At 33.2% G+C, this 21,694-nt stretch overlaps 1 protein-coding gene across 5 annotated transcripts in view; it reads right to left on the bottom strand.

The window, feature by feature from the left end:
- The window catches only part of LOC100371246 (uncharacterized), a 146,326-nt gene that overhangs the window by 110,781 nt on the left and 13,851 nt on the right, over window positions 1–21,694 (bottom strand). Inside the window, exon 1 of one of the 5 annotated variants that reach the window (XM_085493951.1) lies at window positions 18,069–18,154. The exons of the other annotated variants lie outside the window; for them this stretch is intronic. The gene's annotated coding sequence lies outside the window, so the exon portion shown is untranslated. Of the gene's footprint in view, window positions 1–18,068; window positions 18,155–21,694 lie in introns of those variants that run through there. 5 annotated transcript variants of the gene reach the window in all.

The following is a 21,694-nucleotide window of genomic DNA, read 5'->3' as shown; positions in this document are numbered from 1 at the left end:
TTGAAGGTGCTATTGAGGTAACCCTCCCCAACCAACCAACCCCAAAAAAATTCTGGGAAGATGCAGCATGGTTATTTCATCGTGGAGTCATCTTTCAACAGCTATTAATTGCAACTGAAGTAAAGAGTTCATCATGAGTCAGATGAGGTCGAATGCGTTAGATTAATTTACTGACAACACATACCAGGACAGTCTGCACAGTAAAGAAAGTATTTTCCATGTGAAACTGTAATCATAATATTACCAGAAACCAAGACGACAAGTATTACTGTTTTTACATAATAATATCTGAACAACATTAAATACATTTCAGATTTGTATCTCAAAAAGAGACTGAATGCAATTTTATCCATTGTTGATATTCATATACAACTCATCTTGTCCACATTTTGTATTGTCATTGGCCAATCTAACACATCAACGAGAATACTTATATGACGACACCTTGTGAGATTTACGAACAAGAAACATCGGGCTGCTGTGCAACATGCCAATTTAGTGCTATAGCTAGAACAAAAGTCCTAGGATATTGAACATATTGAGTCACCCACCTTTATTATAACTGCAGCGAAATGTCTGAAAACAAAATCAGTATCAGTGTTTTTTAAAGGGCCTTTTAAGCATAGTTATACGACTGCAATGCTTGAATTTAAAAAAAAAAAAAAAAAAAGTTAAGATATGCTAATAAGCAACTATTAAAATGCAATTTTTTATTCATTTATTTATCTTATTTAATAATTTTATTTATTTATTTATTTATTGTTTATGCAAATCAACAGGTAAAGAGCCCAATTACAGATCTGGAATGAGGGCAAATTCCAGATATCCCACAGTACTTGTGACAATGATTCTTGTTTAAAAAAATTTCCAAAAAGGATCAGTGTAAGTTTTCAGACCTTTTGTAAATAACAAACTACAGAAAATACCAATACAGTACTTATTCCTTCAGTGATCTGACTAGAAACCTTTGACATATAGAGTCAGACGAACAACCAATTGGTCTTCCAACCCATGCAGGGATTGCACACTGTTCACGATACTAGATCTGTGCCTACATCTGGAACATACTCGCTTGACAATATTTATTTTTAGGTTTTTCGACTTATGTAGTAGAAATTCCAATTCCAAAAGTATTTGTAGGCACAAACGAATTCCATCTGAACAACCCAAAATACACAAATATAATGTCTACCAATTATAAATAGTGTAAAGTTATAAGTAACTGGCTGGTCAACAAATCTACCACTACATGTTCATAATGTACTTCAGATGGGTTCTGTTTCCGAAGACTTGTAAGAAATAGAAATACAAATAAATAATTGACTCCCAGGAATATACTTCGGAATCAAGATACAGAATTGTTTAAATAGTTCAACTGTTGAAAATAAACATTGTTTTGAAACGCATGTTGCGGTAAGTGAATTAATTATTTTCACTTGGAATTTAAATCAGTCAGAAGCATGTCAGAATGATGATTGTTTAGTATGTCTATACTGTAACTCTTGAATGGTACATGCGGTATCTGGTCTATTTAAGTAGTGTACATGAATGTGCTTACTTAAATTACAGGTGTTGCTATGGTCAAAATAATTAATATTTTAAAGACTTAGTATACAAAAGTGATTTGTGGTTTATACTGTAAAATGACTAATTTTTACTGGGTTTAAATTTCGCTGAATAACCATTTCAGGCATATTCAGTGGGTTTTTAAATTCACAGTTTTATCATTTAGATAATGTGTTCTATGCTCAATTTACATATTCACTGGGTTTTAATTTAGCACATTTTCCAGTCAGCGAAATAAGCGAAATTAAAACCCAGTGAAGAATTAATCCCTTTACAGTATCACTTCTACTGGAGATGTGCTTCAAATAGAAAAATAACGCAGAAAAAAGTGCTACCTTGTTTACTTCATTATGAATAAAACACATGCACTTGTATGTCAATGACCTTTTTAAAAATGTTAGCAAAATGGATCACACTTTTCAAATCTTTTGTGAAATTATTCAGCAATCGGGGCATAAAGGGCACTTGGCATTTGCCGGAATAGCATTCTGCAACAATTTGTAAACACATGCTAAATTCTTGACTGGCTTTCATACAAGTTGTAAGAAGACTAAGAATTAAGTCGATGAAGACTATTTTAAAAGCGTGCTAACATTTGTTCGAACAGTGCCCGCCGCTGGGCATCTAAATAGTGCAAACACGGTAGTCATATTATGATTGATTGGAAACCAGCAAAATACTAAATAAATACTGGTCCGTCATCGTTTCTGATTTCTATTTCACAACATAAATTCTAACAGTAGCATATGTACATTTATGAATATTTATGAATATTTATAATTTGTATAAATGCCTCAGTTCTCAGTTACGAAGATGTGTATGCAGCTTTTATTGCCTCCATTGTGCCTGAAAGAACAGCCATTCAAATCTCAAAGACGGATTTAATCTGCACAGAAAGTAAAAAAAAAAAAAGTCATTGTATGGATGTCCAACGTTCAATACGGATCAACAGTAAATGTAAAAAAAGTTCAGACATGTAATACTCTACAAAACAATAATTTGAATATGACTGAAACACTGTGTGAAAATAACACAATACTACATCAATGCTACTTCAATATGGTCTTAAAGAACAAAAGACTAAATCTGAGTCGAGGAATACATGAATGAATGGAAAGAAAACACAAGTATTTGTGCTATAATGTATTCATTTACAAACAACCTGAAAAGCAGATGAACCCATTCAGCCTCATAGTAAAGTTTAGTTACCGGTACTTCTTTCAAAACGGGATACTCTACATAGTTTTTTTGTAAGTTTGTGTGAAATATGGATCGTACATACGAAAAATAATGTTTACAAAATTACAAATCAAAATTCAAAATTACTACATTGAAATTGATGCATAGTTCCATTTTAGTTCTAAGTGTTAAGTTGTCTTAATCTATACCTCAAGGTGTGCTATAATTCTTTGAAGTAAAATCAAGTTTCTATACTAGTATTCCCCTTAGGAACCGCTCAAACATTCAGAATATTTATGAGGATTTGTGAAGGTCAACTTGTAGTCTGGTACTAAGTATTTTGATCTGATTGACCATACAGATTATCGGTATTTTAGAAAGTACACACCGCCCTCTATGATGTGACATGACTGCTGCAATCGTGGCAAAATAATACGATTTCCACAAATCGCGATAAGGAGTGCAGATTGGTAGAAACACACATGATGATCTGATGTAGCATTTTCTGGTTTTAAATTCCATTCTGATTGGTGCATTCTCACTATGCTACAGGACTATCAGTGCAGACGACTCAAAGCGACAGTCGTTGTGTCATTGAGGGTGGTACATGTATATGACAGGCTTAAAGATCCTTAATATTACATGTACTGAAGAGGTTTTATTTTTTTTCATGGTATTAACACCAAAATCTGTCACTTTTAAATTCTTCAAATAAACCTGCATATTTTTCAAAAATATTGATCAAAACCTGGAAATTATGCCTGTTTAATAAAAAATTACAGAAAATTAAACTATAGAAGAATTCATAAAAAAAATTTGCGAGAAAAACAACATTTTTCCCTAAAAAATTGGTTGGTGTTTTGGACCAAAACAAGCAGCCTGTCGGCTGAGATAGCTCTGCTGTTAGCAATTAATGCACATTGCAATTAAAGAACAGAAGATATCATTAGAAAATAAACAATATGTATAGTATCAAAGCAACAGGACTTACTGTTTTCAAAAATATCACTTTTCACCAAAAATAATCATCAAAATTAGAGAATTGAAGATATCACCACGAAATTAACAAATCTGAAAGAGGTCCCACATGTAGTACCTATATATGTAATATCAAAGCAATTGGACTTGCGGTTTTTAACAAGAAGTCGAAAATATCACTTTTTACCAAAAATGACAAAACTATTCACCAAAATTAAAGAATTGAAGATATCATCATGAAATGAAAAAATCTGAGAGAGGTCTACCCAAGGTACATATACAGCAAGTATCAAAGCATTCAGGCTTGTAGTTTTCAAGAAGAAGTTGAAAAAGTAAAATATTGACACGGACAACGACGGACAATCACTCATATGATAAGCTCCGCTTGACAAAGTCGACAGCGGAGCTAAAAAAACCTATAAATTTTCTTACTTACACGTCTGAAATGAAGATAATGTGTTTTATGTGAAAAAAAGTTTATTTTGTGAAAGGTAACAATGACCATGGTGCTTACCAGTCACAGCAGTGACGTGTGAAATAAGCGATATGCAGTTTGTATGTGCTTGAACAGTACACAGAGAAAAACAAATCATGCGACTGTACCATTTTAATTGCTGTAGTATGAGAAATTTCAGCCTGGCTAACAACGATTATTATACATTTGTTGCAAAACATACTGAATGTTTTTGAAATGTGCATCATGTTTATGTTTTTCTTTTGTCTACAGACTGATGCAGAAGCACTATAGCGTAACGCAAAACGTTTTTCGTTGCTATTTCAGACTTTTATCACTCATTCAATTATTTCTAGAAGCACTTGTGACGTCAATACTAGTATAAATTTGCTAAACATGTGACATCAGGTGATATCCTCATAAAGTTTCAGAAAGAGAGAAATAAAATAGTACTGTTCAGTAGATATAGAGAATGAATGACACTAGCAGTAAGGAACACACCGGAATTTCTTGAATAAAGCTGAATGCTTCATTGACACCATGAGAGCAGGATGACTTGCAGAGTCATTTTACAGTTCAGTAACAATAACAGACAGACTCTCCTCGTATATGCTTTGAAAACACCCGCATACTATTTATCTATGGATCAAGGAACATGCCAAAACTAGAAGAAAAAATACATACCATATATCTCCTATTACAAGTAATTACCTCAAATAGAGGTCCACATCAAAGAAAGTGTTAACAATCATTCTATTAGTTGGATCTAATGTACTATTAATCTACTTGTATGTTTCTTCTCATCGATAAAAATATCATCTCATTTTTTACATGTTAAACTGTGACATCTCATCACTATAGCGATTCATTATCTAGCTGACCCATCTTAAATCGCAAAATGGAGCAAAGTGGCCTATAGGACAACTGGACACATCACTGACGCACATGATTTCTTTGTGACCCGATAATAAATAGAAAATTCCAACAAAAACAAGACTATACATTCAAAATCTTGATAAATTAAAAAAATTGTAAAATACACAACATGCTATATACAGCAACTTTTTCTGAATTTTATATTGAGTGATTGTGATCTCAAAGTTCTCCACTACTTACATCTCTCATTGTACTCTCCAGTGAGTTCTAACTGACACACTACCCAAACTTGATTTTGGAATTTCTGTTATGTGTTTTAATTTGCCAGAAGGTGTTGCTGTCTAAGGTTCGTGTTATTTTTGATAAATTGGGCAACTGGTATTTGTACATTCAGGTTTGCGACACCCATTAATTTAAAAAATTTGTTGTAGTCACTCATATTCATGAAGTTTATAATGTGTTCAGTAGTGTATGCAGCTAAATCTGCTTACTGTGAAATACTTTATTTAGCTGGTATTAATTTTCACTGAAAAGACATTTTGAGCGTTTTGTGTGGATTTTATTTTCACTGATTTTTGACGAGTTGAATGTAAAATATAGAAAAAAAGGTATATTTGCTGGATTTTATTTTCACTGAATCATTCCTTCAGTGAAAATAGCGAAAATTAATTCCAAGCGAAAATAAAGTATTTTTACAGTATATTGTGAATATGGAGAAATTAGCATATGTTCATTATGCTGTACTCATGAGAATGTACATGTAAGTAAATTTCTGATTCAGTGCAAGAATTGAGCACATAAACCACAGCAGTTGTCAGTAGAGAAAATACGGTAATCACTTTGTTATTATTGGGTATAATCATCCGGAACCAGTGGAGAGTTCTTCAACCTTTTGGTGTCCTGATTGAGTGACACAGTAATAAGCTGTGTACATGTATATGTACCATGTCATGTGCTAATGGACTCTATTCAATAGCTAGGGCATACCAAGACATGAATCACGTCAAAATACAGGCCATTCCTCGCAATTTCAATGTAGTTATTTTCACTTATTTATGGCTATATAACCACCATGGGGGCAAAAATTAACTGAACAATGTCCAGTGCAGAGTGCCCTCTAACAGGACAGATTTCGTGGGGATCTCGAGTCAAAAAGGAATGAAAAAATTAGGTTTAATAGCTTGTTGACTGCTACGGAGAGAGGTACTAGTATTTTAGAAATAATAAATGTTGCATATGGATGTATAGATGCAAATGTAAATGTTTTAGTCTCATGACTTGCTTCCCTTTTACATTTATATTTATGTGCATATGTGTCCCATGATGCTCTATCTACATGTAGGTATATGGTTTGAAGTGAATTGCTCAAAGCATGTACAAGATATATGTCCGGAATAGATTAAATTGTCAGCCAAAGTGACAGCCAATAGGTGAAATGTACAAATCAAAGCGACGTGCATTGAATGGTTAATCCTTCCACTAAGTCTGAAGTAAATCAGCCAACAAAATGGCTGCCAGTCGGCCATCTTTACCAAATCAAAAAATCATTGCATGTGCATACGTGTTGATAAAGTTATGTCTAAGATGCAGCTCCAGTCGACAAATGAATGAACGAACCTATTTATTTAATGATCTACACATCATACAATGCAAATTTTCCAAGCTACAAATGTATGGAATCATATCAAAATAAAACATTCAGTAATTGTATCTTCAGAAGTTATGGAATACAGTAATTTTAATTCACCAAAAAAACAGGATAATCAGTAGGAGGTGGGACCCTTGCTGTAGTCCTCTCAGCAGAATCTGTTGACCTACATGTTGAGGTCTCAATAATATGAAAGTTGGCATCCTTAGGAATCCAAGGCTATGTGTATTAAAAAACAACCTTCAAAAGTGGGAGTGGCATCACAAACCTGAATTTTAGGGTCATACCCTGGTGGGAATGCTGTTTATAGTATGCAATGCAGCTATGTATTTAATTTTATGCCTTAGGCATTATGTTTATGTTTCAGACAAGCACTGAATGAAAGACACACAGACATAGACACATAAATGAATTATTAACCTTTTTACCACCAGTTCCCTCTTTTCATCACAAACTCACAAAATAGTCCTGTTTTTAGTCTGCACTTTCCTTCAGAAGATTGGGACAAAATAGCCAAGTAAAAACTGAAAATTGGCCGAATTTTGTCTGTTGGCTTCAAAATAAAGAATCATTTCCAGAAATATTGAAGAACATTAGAAAAACAGTGCAGACAAATTTGGGCGAGAAAGTCAAGGGGTGATCAGGTGAGATCAGGAATTGCGTTAACCAACAGTTCCTCAACGAAGCAACAACTGTGGTTAACCCTATATTTCCAGTTCACTTTCTCAATGGGACTCACTACACCTAAATGCTAACACAATAGCTGAGTGGAATCAAGTTTTGTATTCATAAACATTGACACCCACAGTGCTATATGCTGTTCATAATGAATGAAGTAAAATTTGGGTCGCTTCCAAATGTACATTTTTTTGTTTTCCAAAGAACGAACTTTCTGATCTTTCAAATACTATTATAGCATATCTTCGTCCACTTCAAATCCGATATGAATGATCCATATTGGATGAGGGATCAATTCTATGCGATAAATGTTGCCAAATGGCAAACACACCAAACTTTAACTCAATAACTTATAAAATGTTTTTCTCAAACAAGCAGGAAAGTAAACCATTTTTTTAACAACTATGACAATTACTGAGAAGATTTAATGCTGGAAAAAAAATATCTTGAGAGGATTTAGCCAAATCCTGGAGATGCACCATCACGGTTACCATAAACTAATGATATATTTTATCTTAATATTTCAATACAGTAAGTAACATCTGTTGAAAGATTAAGATCACTTCAAGAATACTTTTATTGTTATAGTCCAAAGGGCAACTTGACACCTAAATATCAATGACCTAATTCATGGTTATGTAACACTTCATTTGATTGGCCAGCAAACAAGCAAATGCTGAAGTACAAGACATTCTAAGCCAATGATAGAGATTATAACACAAAGAATGAATGAAAACAAACCATACACTGAGGACAGGGTCATCGCTTGTTTACATTTCACCTGTATGTACTTAATACAAACATATTAATGTCAAGTACAACAAAGGATTCAACACCAACACCACAATGGCAAATACTGGGTGACTGCCAGGTACGGGATAGAAAAGAATTTACCACAATTACCACAGCTTACTTCAATACTGTGGAATACTTTATTTTTGCTGGAATTAATTTTCGCTGAAAAGACATTTTGGTTGTTTTGTATGGAATTTATTTATATTCGCTGGATTTTATTTTCACAGAATCATCCCTTCAGTGAAAATAGCGAAAATAAATTCCAAGCGAAAATAAATTATTCTACAATATATACAGTCAAGAAGATTTTGACTGGAGGAATGACTTGATCAATGAAACAAATTGTCCTTATATTACATATTCAAACGATGGGAACCAAACGAACAAGTTAAACTTTTTTTACATGCATGTCATAATTTTTCCCCGCCCAAATTGCAGTACAACCATTTCACCTAATTTTATTTAATTTTCCATAATTTTTATCAAATTCTATATATAAAAATATAATATGGCGTTTATTTTCTGAAAGGGGACAAAAAATGACACTCAAATGGTGAACTAAAAACACCAAAACTTTAAGTTTTCAACAAAATAAAGTATTTTGTTTCCAGAGAGTAATACATGATCACAATTTCATGAATAAGGTTAATATCTTATTACAAAGGAATTTGAATGCTATGTCAATTATTATTTTTTTCTACAAATACATAGATGTATAATATTACCATTTATAAGTGAAACTAATTTATGTGGGTCAACACGTAAAAGTCTTTTGTATTAGTGAAATGGTACACAAGTTTTCCAAAATATATTCTATTGAAACTTCTATTGAAGTTTTTTATCATATTTTTTTTTATCTTTTTTTTTTTTTATTTCAATTTTTGTTATTTTTTATTTCAGTTTTATAGTAGTTTTGTTGTAAATCCCCAGTTAAGGTTAATTTCTATTGTTTATACAGTGTATGCTTGAATTGTGTTTCAGACTAGCAGCCTGTCTGTCGGCTGAGATAGCTCCGCTGTTATCAAGGCACACTGCAATTAAAGAACAGAAGATATCATTCGAAAATGAACATATAGTATTAAAGCAATCAGACTTTTTATAACTTTTTATCAAAAATATTCATTAAAATTAGATAATTGAAGAACAATATCATCACGAAATGAACAAATCTGAGAGAGGTCCACCTAAGGTACCTACATACCAAGTATCAAAGCATTCGGGCTAGCAGTTTTCAAGAAGAAGTCGAAAATAGCATTTTTGACCAAAAATGACAAAAATATTTGCTATAAATAAGACAATTGAACATATCCACTCGAAATGAACAAATCTGAGAGAGAAACACCCAAGGTACCTTCCTACAAAGTTTCACAGCTATACAGTTTGTGGTTTTTAAGTAGAAATCGAAAATGTAAAGTTGACGGCGGCGATGGCGACGAACAATCAGTAATACTGACAAAGTCAAGTGGAGCTAAAAAGTTTCATTTGTTTAATAAGTCATGCCATAAACTTCAAATTTTAACTGTTTTCCAAAGCATTAGACATATATTCTGTCTTCAAATTTAAATACAAGATAGAAACAACTGTTGGTAAATTGTCAGCTCTAAATAGCATAGAACACGGATAGAAAATAAAATATCTGCTCTTCCTCTACGTTTATTTTCTGCCCGGTTTCTACCCTATACTTTGCCAGTAGATTGGCACACACGTTTCTTACAAAATATTCCTGGTTGCTATGGGTTTCACAGGTGCATTATGGTCTACATACTACCGGGTAATTAATTAATTATTATGGCATATTATACCATAGTATATGTAAAGACTATTGCTATGGTAATTAATTAGAATACTCTAAAATATTTTATTTTAGATGGAATTAATTTTCGCTGAAATGACTTTTTGGGTGTTTTGTATAAAGCTAATTTTCACTGATTTTTGACAAGTTGAATGTAAAATATAGGAAAATAGTTATATTCGCTGGATTTTATTTTTACTGAATCATCCCTTCAGCATCAGCGATTTTACAATAATTCAAAATAATAGCCTGCATACGCTGACGGCATTATTGTCATAATTTATTGGTGTTCTAGAATTAGTATGTAATGTGAGTTATATGGTTAGTACAAGTTGCAGGCATAGCAGGAAATATGTCAGTGTATGACGTACATTTCAAATAACTGTGTCAGAAAAATTTGTAAACCCCATCAAGAAATCTTGATAAGAAATATAAGTATATATGGAGACAGGTAGCCATGCGTTTTTCCAAACAAAATGTCCACATGGAGAGGTCGCAATCGACAATAATTCAAACATGGTGAAAATTGGTGTTATATGATACACAGATAAATATTTCATAATGCCACTAATAAAAAAAATGCCATAATTTGGGTCCACATACTTGTAGCAATTGTAACCGAGTTTACCCGGTACTACTAACACCATAATATCCCCCAAAAATGTTTGTGTAGTAACATTTACACTGAATAACCTGTCTGCGTAATATTTTACTGATTCTCTTTCATTTCTTTGTTAATTTAGGACCAAAATTGACAGAATTTCCAAATAACTACAGATCCTGATTATAAATTTTACCAAATATATTGAACAAATTATGTAGGTTTGATTTATGAAAGGTGAGGAAAGTCGACTCAGATGTTTATAAATTTTTAGATAAGCTGTAATAGTTCCCAATATAAAAATAGTTCCGTCTTTTTGACACTGAGGCAAATTGAAAACAGCGTTAAATACTTGAGCGGAATTGACAACAAGTAGGGCACAACTACTAAATAATGACACAATGCTGTAAATCAGGCATGGAGGTATAAAACTGAAGTGTATATTTAGTGGATATACACAAGTATCAATTACCTGGTAAGCACAGTGGTTTAACCAGGCAGTGAAATGTCAAGGTTTTAAGGAATGCCACCAAGTCTTGTGTTTTATCACTAGTATACACTGAATGTCAAGTAGGTAAATAGTTTAATAGTTGTATAAATACTACCAGGTCAACACTGCAAGTAGGAATGTTATGAGTGCTTTGAGTTGCTTTGCGTTTTCATCACTATCAGTTTTCGTGATACGATAATCTGATGGCATTTATAGGGTCGAAATTTGATGTTAATCGCAGCTGAATTTATAAAATCAAAGAAAGCTTAGAAAGAACTCCCATGTGCTGAGAGTATTGGAGACACATTAAATATAATTCGAAATTACTTAGCTGAAAACTAATTATGCAAATCAGAAAATTAATATGACCAGATTTGAGTGTAAAACTAATGAGGTCTGCGCAATGTAACAGAAAATCTATGTCTCCAAGTTTAATTGAAATGTGATTAGAACCAAAAAAATTATGAATTATTATGCTTATTAGGGAATTAATATGAACAGATTTTTACCCCAAACTAATTAGGTTTGTACATTGTCCTAGAGCATCTTTGTACTAAGTTTCATTGAAATGGAATAATTAGCACCGCGAAAACTCCAAAATTTCGACCCCTCTACAAATTTGACCGCCTATTTATTTGCCGGGTTTCGGTGTTTTATTTACCTCCAAATTTTCGACTCCACTAAAAATTGCCGACTCATTCTTATTCGAAAATTGCGACCAGTTTTAGTTTTCCCCCAAACGAAAAAAAAAACGATGTGAGCGTTCAAACGGGACCTTCCTCAAAGGCATGAATCCGGGTTTCTGATTGACTGAGAGATTTTTATTTTATTGGTAACGAAAATATATTCTAAATAAACGAAGTTTCAAATAAAAACGAACACAAAAATCTCGGCATGCTGCGTTTCTGAATTGTTGATTATTACTGTACTCAGTAGTGATTATAATAATGTACACAAAATAAATTTGTTGAATGGTTATGAAATACAAATAAAAGTCAACTTAGTTTCATCGTAAGCGAATGATTCCGGTCTCGTATAAACGTTTGATGCTGTAGGATATCCGCCATGTTCTCTTAGGTCAAATAGGTCAAATCGCTAATTAACCAATCAAAAAGCTGGATGATGCAAAAACGGCATGATTTTTTTTAAATAAAAAAATTAGTTGTTTTTAAAAAATAAACTGGTCATCTGAAGAATAATTTAACATTGTTCACAGTGATAACAGCTCATTCTCGAAAGGAAGCTTACCCGCTCACGCTAGTCACGATAAAAATCATACACGTGTACTCTTGAATAGACAGACGTCAATGACTACGGTAAAACTTAGACTCTATTTTAGCCTGCAGGATTGATTGAAATGTCCGAAAAATGACGCCAAAATACACCTTAAAAGTCCCATTTTATTTTCTTAAATCCCATTATATTTTTTAATCCAAGGGCGAATTTACGGCAGAATTTGGTCCCTCAAATCACCGGTACGGTGCTCAAATAAGGGACACGTGAGCTTTGATTCTAACCGGATACATTGCACTGGGTCGGGGAGATCGTTTGCTAAACTTCCATGTATCTTTTGTCCAATGGGTACCTGTACTTCGAACATTCGCAAGTTTTCCTAGGTAGTGCGAGACAGCTTTGTCTTTTGACCTATTAGTTTTGTGCTGACCTCTTCTCCGCGTCTTGATGTTTTGTTTTGCTTGTCATAATACTCACTGATTGATGACTTTGTTTAGATTTTGAGTTACAACTCGGCCACGACCTTTGCTTTTACCGTGAAACATGAGGAAGTTTACGTCAATTGACGGACATTGCATTTTTTAAAAACTAATGAAGCACACTGTCTATCATCCCCATTTTTTTTTGCTGATTTCTATTCTGAAAAATTCGACCGTCCGAAAATGCACCTTAATTTTGACTCTAAAAACACGTCACATTTCTAACACAAATTATTTAAAACCAGTCGAAATTTTGGAGTTTTTACGGTACTTTAGATATCAGTGTGAAAGATTAAAATTGGTTAATTATGCAAATTAGGTAATTAATATGTACAGATTTTAACCCACAATTATTCAGGTCTGTCTATTGTCCTACAGCATCCATGTACATTCATTGATATGTGATGTATAGTACCTGAGATATCAGTGTGAAAGTTGGTTAATTATGCAAATTAGGTGATTAATATGCACAAATATTTACCGGAAACTAATTGGGTCTGCATAATTCTAGATTCATTGAAATATGATGATTAGTACTTTAGATATCAGTAGAAAAGCTGAAAATTAATTATGCAAATTAGGTAATTAATATGCACAATTATTTACCCTAAAACTAATCAGGTCTCTGCATAGTCCTAAAGGATCTATGTACCAAGTTTCATTGAAATGCGATGATTAGTACTTGAGATACCCGTGGAAAAGCTGAAAATTAACTAATTATGCAAATTAGGTGATTAATATGCACAAATATTTATCGAAAACAATCAATCTCTGCATAGTCCTTGAGTATGTAAGTACCAAGTTTCATTGAAATGTAATGCTAACTACTTATATCAAATGCTGAAAATTAATTAATTATGCAAATTAGGTAATTAATATGTACTGATATTACCATAAAAACTATCAGGTCTGTGCAGTGTCGTATGACATCTATGTACCAAGTTTCATTGAAATGTGATGATTAGTACTTGAGATATCAGTGGAAAAACCGAAAATTGACTAATCATTATGCAAATTAGGTAATTAGTATCCACGGATTATTACCAAAAACTAATCAAAACCTAGCATTAGTTCAGAGCATCTATGTACCAAGTTTCATCAAAATCCAATGAGTGGTTGTTTAGATATCAGTGGAACAGTCATGGAACCACTAAAAAATAGCTAATTATCATGCAAATTAGGTAATTAATATGCACGGATTTTTACCAAAAATTAATCAAATCTGCGCATATGTTCAGAGCATCTATGTACCAAGTTTCATCAAAATCCAATGAGTGGTTCTTTAGATATCAGTGGAACAGTCATAGAACAGCTAAAAATTAGCTAATTATCATGCAAATTAGGTAATTAACGAGCATGGATTTTTACCAAAACCTAATCAAATCTGCGCATTGGCCCAGAGCATCTATGCACCAAGTTTCATCAAAAACCGATGTATGGTTCTTGAGATAGCAGTGGAACAGTCGGACACACATACACACATACACACATACACACATACACACATACACACATACAGACACACTAACTGCAAAGACTCCCATTTTGTGCTTCGCACATGGGAGTCAATTAGCAAAAATGGGTTTCGTGAAAATAAAGTTGTCATTCAAATACAAATATTTTTGGTCAATATATTCTGCACATTTTTATGTACCAGGGGTATTTGACATAAATTAAAGTGGATTTAATCTCTCTTTGGCCACAGTCCCTCTATGTGATAGAGGGACTGTGCTTTGGCATAAGTCTTGATCAAGATTGCAAGGAAAAATATGACAAAATTAAGCAGGATTTTTCTGTGAAAGTTGTCAAAAGTTGATTTTTGACACACTTGTATCTCATGTTGGCGTATGTTAGAGTAAAGGTTGTGGGAGAGGCCATATATCTGGAATGCTGACATTTTAATTGTGTTTTTGTTTGTTTACAACATTACAGAGTAATCTAATTAGAGTAGTAGTTAAATTTTCAATTTTAAGAACCAATCATATCAACGCTTTCTTTCTAAGGTGATATCATTAAATCCTAAGGGGTGGAAGGTTGATATTATTAAATCCTAAGGGGTGGAAGGTTGAGGGAACATGGTATGCTATATGATATATTTCTTTGATAATATAATCAGGACCCTCCTTTGGTTTCGGGATGTTGGCTGAAAGCGTGACCTCTATTTTATATACATAACTTCATATAACTATATTTTGAAGAGAAATGGTTCTTAGGAACTACCGGTACATGTATCACCAGTTCACAAAAAATGACCTATAAACACGTTCAGCTTGAGCTTGACTCCAATAAAACTCCAGGTTTGAACTAAATAAAAAAAATCTGACATGGTCCGACTGTTTAAAATCCGAAAAAACTAAGCTCCAGCAGGGTCCTGACAAGTTTAAATGAGAAACCCCAGTCAAGATTCCTGTTCCAGCTACTCTAAACGGATAGAGCAAACTTCGAACCATGTTTAGCAACAACCTTATACAACCACATAAAAGATAATCTCCTGTTAATTGGCGAGAGGGGCAATAGTTCGGCTCAGATAAAATATCGTCATGTAAACCTAGCAAGTATTTATTGGTTTCCAGTATGAACTTGATTTTTTATTTGCTTATGTCAGCAACTTGTAACTTCAAAGAGAGTACAAGTATTTAAGGATTTTTCACGACTACACATATAAATGATTTATAGCAAATACACTCAGAGATGGCTATAGTGATTATCTTACAAGCTACAAACGTACTGATATTATTCTAGAGTTCATGCCATACTTATGTAGATTAACTTACTGTAATCACATTAGTTATTCGTTGGGTTTTAATTTCGCTATTTTTGCCGATAAGTAAAATCTGTTAGTTAAATTAATCAACATGAACACGTAAAACAACAAGCCAGCTGATGGTCGAAAAAGCTCCGCTGTTTCAGCAGAGCAGAGTCTTGCAATGATAAGGCTCAGACTAGTCTGAGAATGAGGGCATGTATAGGTGGCGTTCACGTTAGAGATCTCGGCACGTGCCGAGACTCAGACCAAGTCACCATGGGCCGAAACTTGTGTGTGTCGGTCGGGACCGAGTGGCACATGCCGAAAAAAACTCGTTCACATGTTGAGATTTCTGAATGCTCTGCACGACTCAAAATCACACCCTCTGTGGTAAATTCAAGAGAACATACGCTGATTCATACTTATGAAATGACGACAAAGGGAAATGCAGATATATCAGATGCTGTAGTAATGAATGAATGAAATGAATGCAAATCGTCGTCCAGCGATGCATATTTATGTGTTGCTGCAACCGCTATTTTCTTGGAATGCTACATTGACGTGAAAAAATAATTGTTTTTCAAATCTTCTTTGCCGTTCATGTGCACAATGACTCATAATAAATACCCTGACAACAAATGGATATAATTTCAATATAGCAATTATTATCATCGTCTGCATATCTTTTTCCATGTTTGGGTCAAATAACAGATCGACGAATGAGGGCTTGATTTCAGCATGAGTCGAATCAGTCCTAGGTAGGTCCCGACTAACATGAACACAACTGCTGTAATCCCTCAGAAAACACAAAGGATTAAACATTTCGGCACATGCTGAGATCCCGTAATGTGAACGTAGTAATGGTTACATAGTGGGGAAACAAATAACTTTGGGTTTGTTTATTTTCTATTATAAGAGTCTTAACACATATGTTTAGATCTTATCACTAAATAACATTTTGACAAAAAATTTTAAAATTTGAGAATTCATATCATCAAATGCTATTCAGAGTATCAAACTAATGGAGCAGAAGTTTTCAAGAAGAAGTTGAAAATAGCATTTTTAAATATATAATACAAAAAATATATAAATGAAAAATACCCCACTAACATCGAACTTGGCCATTTTTGCATGTTTGTTTATAACATATATAAATTTGAAACCGATTGTGTAAAAATTACTTGAGTTATCATACCCACAAGTCAAGCCAACAACAACAACGACGACGACGACGACGCCAAAATCTTTCCCTTACTATACCTTCCCCTTCACTTACATTACGGGCAAGGCAAAAATGTGTTTATGATGGACCAATAAAATATGACTATTTTAATCGGAGACACACCCTTGCCATTTACATGATAAGCACATGTGCTACCAATAGAGCAATTATGGTATACTGAATTTCTATCTGCAAAACATGGGGGCAGAGTTGTCCGAGGTTTATGAAATATATTCTTCTTTGTTTGTGTTATTTCATTCCAGAACATTCAAATCTGGATATAGGGGCTGGAAACTACTGTAAAAATGTTTGAAGAAAAAAATTTGCAAAATAATATTTAGTGTTTCCCCAGAAGGCTATATCCAGTATAAGTCTCCCAATATTTAAAGTAACATGCACATGTACCCATCAAACATTTTGAAAAAAAAAAAATAAAAATTAAAGAATATTTCGTTATATTATTTGTATACATTTATTTAAGGTTAGGCTTGTTCTAAGTATATATGATTGATTATTTTATTGCAAATAGTAGATAAAAAGTTTTTTTGAAGGAATAAGCACAATAGATACACTTTGAACCCAAACGTAATTGATATGCTAGATCTGAATTATCCCTAATTGGCTACTCAAGTTATTCAGCAAATTCAGCATACTGATTGGATAATTTGCACCATGTGACTAAATAAATAGAAATAATTTGCAACAGATCAATATATGAAATAGCTATGTACAAATCTATGCTGTTCATGTGTTTTGTGTTTGTTTATGCACATTGTCTAGTGAGCGCTTTGTTCACATAACTATTACTAAAAGCCAAAGCTATTGTGCAGTTACATGTAATACTGAACATTTGAAACTCTCTAAAAAAAAAAAATCAGTAACAGAAATTTGCAGAATTCAGAAATAAACTGTAGAGGTTGACAAGGGATTTATTTGTCCTCCAGTCAATTAGTGTTTCTGGTGCCAACAACAAAACACGCCTATGGCGATAAACAATGCCTGCGATAAAGGTCGATGAACTCCCAAACTGTCGAATTGAAACATGAATTCACCAGGTATTTGGTACCTTTGGTACACACAAAAACAACGCTAACATCGGGAAATGAAAAAAAGGAAACCCTCGATTCGAATTTAACTACAAGTGTAGGTAATCTGACCCACGTACATACACTATAATGGTATACACCCATTAAGGATATTACATTATAAATACAACTCCATTAATCGTATGTCTGCATTTGACAGTTCTACACCAAAATGAATCAGATTGTTTTGCTGTAGAGAGAAACTATATCACGACTGTTAAAATAGAAGAAAAATGCAAAACTTACTAAAAAACGAATCCAAAAGAGACGAGTGGCTTCACTCACAAGCCAGTACTGTTATTTGATATGCACCGAGTAAATACCCTACCTTCTATTTATGGGTTGACAATAGTGGCTTTGTCACGATTACAATACAATCGGGTAGGCTAACCTAGTGTTAGAATATCACCAACTCAACTTCACTCACACATAGCTTGTCATATGATTGCTATTATTATCAATGCCAATAGAATTCTGACAAGTCCATTCGTTCTCTCCAACCAGCAAATGTAGTCACCCATCCATGCAAAATATCTCTCTAATTACAGCGATGTAAAGTAAAGATGGGTATAGATAGTATTGTTGCCCTACAACACTTTGTCACACTCTCAACAACAATTACCAAGTCACTTATCATAATCACTAGTTTTGACTTACTAAATCCATATTCTATTACTGAAATTCCATCTTGTGTGTAATTTTGAGAGATAAAAAAAACTGATGAAATGACATACAATTTGCTCCAATGAATCACCCTAATAAGAGATGCATGTATGAAGGGAATACATTTTAATTTAAATAACTTTTATTTTTAATCATGAATGAAATTTATTGTTGATTTTCATTTTCATCGCAACATCTCAAATATTTTGCATACACAAACAAAAATTATTGAGTACTGCTTTTATACTTGTGAGAACTATCAACTGCAGAACAAACTGGAAACTTTATATATGAATCTCACAAAAATAATATGTAAAGAGATTGGATATACTTGAATATATATGTAGATACTAGTATATAACAATTCAGTCAAAACACCCCTATAAGTACAATAGTTGAGTCCTGTTAAAAGGCCCAATCATGCCTGTGGGAGGTCCTGTCTTTGTTAGACCTTATTGGGGGCTACACCATTGTAAAGATTACACAACCAGATTCAAAGTTCACTGTATCGTTTATGTATTATTAATAAATAAGGTAATGCCAAAGAGATAGCAACAAAATTTGCTTTTATTTGCACATGGATTATAATAATTTTCGGAGAGGATTGGCAGGGTTAAAGCGTGGTGGTCGTTGCACAGCGCGTGTTCGAATTTCATGTAAATAAACAATGTATTTCACACGCGTTGTATACGTCGCTATGAGTCCCATATCGAACAGGACGCGGCACGACAACTGCCGCCCTTTAAAATTCATTGAAATGGTGTAAGTCATACTTTGCATACAGTCTCTTGTTTATTCAATAAAATAAAATGTTATGGGAGTGTATAAATGGCGAAAGCCGAATTACCGCGAAAATCGTCTCCATAGTTTATTAGAAACCACGCAGAAAATGAAATTTCACACGCTTGCATGTAATATTATTATTTGCGATTTTTTTATGGTGACACAGTATGATTCTTTAAAGTGGTGAAATTAAATAATGTATTTTTATGTCTTGGTGATTTTAATGTTTCTTACTCATACGAGACTAATCCTTTTTTATGATCATAATCTGCTATTTTTGCTATACTGAAATTTTTGCTTGTGTGTAATTTTGAGAGAAAAATGAAATGACATACAATTTGCTCCAATAAATCACCCTAATAAGGATATGAAGGGAATACATTTTAATTTAAATAACTTTTATTTATAATCATGAATGAAATTTATTGTTGATTTTCATCGCAACATCTCAAATAATTTACATACAAAAAAATTATTGAGTACTTGTGACAACTATCAACTGCAGAAAACAAACTGAAAACTTTATATATGAATCTCACAAAAATAATATATAAAAAGATTGGATACACCACAGTCCCTCTATATGGACTGTGGATACACTTATAATTTATAACAATTCAGTCAAAACACCCCTATAAGTACAATAGTTGAGTCCTGATAAAAGGCTCAATCATGCCTGTGGGAGGTCCTGTCTTTGTTAGATGTTCTATGGGGGCTACACCATTGTAAAGATTACACAACCAGATTCAAAGTTCACTGTACCCGTTTATGTATTATTAACAAATAAGGTAATGCCAAAGAGATAGCGACAAAATTTGCTTTTATTTGCACATGGATTATAATAATTTTGGGCGGGGATTGGCAGGGTTAAAGCGCAGTGATCGGCGTGCAGCGCGTGTTCGAATTTCATGTAAATAAACAATGTATTTTACATGCGTTGTCGCTATGAGTCCCATATCGAACAGGACGTGGCATGACGACTGCCGCCCTTTAAAATTCATTGAAACTGTATAAGTCATACTTTGCATACAGTCCCTTGTTTATTTTTTGTTGTTTTTTCAATAAAATAAAATGTTATGGGAGTGTATAAATGACGAAAGCCGAATTACCACAAAAATCATCTCCATAGTTTATTAGAAACCACGCCGAAAATGAAATTTCGCATGCTTGCATGTAATATTATTATTTGCGATTTTTTTTTGGTGACACAGTATGATTTTTTGAAGTTGGTGAAATGAAATAAAGTATTTTTATGTCTAGGTGATTTTAATGTTTCTTACTCATACAAGACTAATATGTCCTTTTTTATGATCACAATCTGCTGCAAGCTATTTTTGCTGTTCTGAAATAAACCTGTTTATCATGGAAGTTGATGGAACGTTCATACTTTTATGGTCTCTATGCTCTTACAGGAAAAGATATTACCCCATATTTTCACCAGTGACAAATACAGAAATTACTCTTTTGTTTATTTTTATTACTATGCGCACGTACATTATGAAATTAACTAATATACAAGGTTTTGGGGCCTTTGTAACAACAACTACATACTAGTATATTCTATATGAATGTTAAAAAAAAGTACAATTGTCAGACCTTACCTCACTCACCTATTTACAATTTTTTTTCCTACTTGGGAAAGTGAGGTGCAGTTTCTAATCGCTTCATTTGCTGCATTTCAATTTCATGCCCACTGCTACATTTTGGTTAATATCATGGGTGTGGTTTCTTATTGGACTGTAATAGAAATTTAATGGCACTCACCAAAGTCAACAACCAGAAATGCTAATTATGATTCTCTCAATTCAAACCACTTCATGCTCCGGATAACTGTACTGTCTCAAAAAAGAATTTAGTAGCTGTTGCAATTTAAAATATTATCAATTCGTAATATGTTTTAGTTTGAAGAGATTTTAATAACATTAGTTCCACAAATCACTTAACTGCTCCAAATGCCTGGAAAGTGTGATGTACACTTGTAGTTCATAGTGACATAAAAATGCAGTTTTAATCAAAATAAAGGTACCTGAAAGTAGTAAAGTTTGAAAATGTACTTTTTTCCAGCAAAATGGTAATTCTACACTGGACTACAAATATTACATATAAATATTGTGATTTCTAAAAAAAAAAAATATAACAAAATTTTAAGTTTTAAGATTTAGTTGTCTTATGAATAAAAGGGTTGTCAACAGCCAATTTTGAACACTGTTAATATAATTGGTAATATGAGCCGGAATTATAGCTTAGATGTAGAGCAGAACATACCTCTGAGATGCATCTTTTTAGCAGTATTCACACAAGATGTTCAATTTTAGTCAGCAGTGGGCAAAAATCACTAAGCTACTGGTAATCAGTTCTTTTTTTTCCCCTAATTCAAAATCAATTACACTCGTATACCAAAACTGTATTTAGAAACATATGCTGAG

Source organism: Saccoglossus kowalevskii, chromosome 19, assembly GCF_978046115.1.
Source record: "Saccoglossus kowalevskii chromosome 19, keSacKowa6.1, whole genome shotgun sequence".
In the NCBI taxonomy this organism is placed as follows: domain Eukaryota; kingdom Metazoa; phylum Hemichordata; class Enteropneusta; family Harrimaniidae; genus Saccoglossus; species Saccoglossus kowalevskii.
Note: the sequence above shows the minus strand (reverse complement) of the source record. Positions and strands in the feature narration are given on the sequence as shown.